Genomic DNA, 1,195 nt, shown 5'->3' with positions numbered 1-1,195 from the left:
AAGAATCTGGAGAAGCAGGCTTAAAAAAAAAAAAAACCAAAATAGTTGTAAATGGAGAATTAAGGGTGATTCTGGTGAGAGCTCAGAAGAAGACAAGAAGACCAGGGAAAGTTTAGAACTTTTTAGAGATTTGTTAAGTGGTGGTGACCACAATACTGATAGAAATATGGACAGTAAAGGCTATTCTCAGGATGTCTCAGATAGGAATGAGGAAGAGCTTATTGGAAAGTGGAGCAAAAAAAGAAAAAAAAAGAACTTAGATGCATTATATCCATGTCCGAGGGTTTTATGGAATGTGGAACTTAAAAGTGATGAAAGAGGGCATTTGGTGGAAGAAATGTCTAAGTAGGAGAGTATTCAGGAAGGTGCGTGGATACTTCTAACAGCCTGCTCTGAATTATAGCAACAAAGGTATGACGTAAAGGTAGAAATTATAATGAAAAGGAAAGCAGAACATTAAAAAAATTGGAACACTCTCAGCCTGGCCACTTAGAGTGAAAAAGCGTGTTTGGGAGAAAAAAGCCAAGAATGGAGCCAGCAACTACCTGCTAAGATTAGTTCAGAGGGAAGGGGTCATCGAGAGAATTGAAGAAAGACTTTGAAGGCATTTCAGAGATCTTCAAGGCTGCCCCTCCCATCACAGGCCCTGAGGTTTTAGGGAACAGGTCCAAGACATCCTCCACAGGCTTGCTGCTGAGAGCCACTCTGGATGCCGCTCCCAGCACCCCAGTTTCAGCCATGGCTAATTGCCCCCAGGTGCTGCTGGGCCCTCTGCTTTAGAAGATACAAGCTTGGTGACATCCAAGTTGTGTTAAGTCTGCAGGCTCACAGAAGGCAAGAGCTGTGGAGGGATGGTAGCCTTCACCCAGATGTCAAAAAATGTAAGGAAAAGCCCAGGGTCCAGGAAGAGATTTGTCACAGGAGCAGAGTCACCACAGAGAGTCTCCACTAGAGCAATGCCAAGCAGAAATGTAGGGTTGGAGTTACAGCAGAGAATGCCCATCAAGGCCATGGCTAGTGGAGTCACAGGAGGAGAACTGCCACGGAGACCCCAGAATTGTGGATCTACCAGTGTACAACACCAGCCTGGGAGAACCAAAGTGTGGGGTAAGCCCAGGAAAGACACAGGGGCAAGGCTGCTTGAGACTTGGGGGCCAAATCCCCAATCAAACCAACGTGCAGAGAAAGCCAGACA

Source organism: Galeopterus variegatus, unplaced genomic scaffold (assembly GCF_000696425.1).
Source record: "Galeopterus variegatus unplaced genomic scaffold, G_variegatus-3.0.2 Scaffold2002, whole genome shotgun sequence".
Classification (NCBI taxonomy): Eukaryota; Metazoa; Chordata; class Mammalia; order Dermoptera; family Cynocephalidae; genus Galeopterus; species Galeopterus variegatus.
This window is presented reverse-complemented; position numbering follows the sequence as displayed.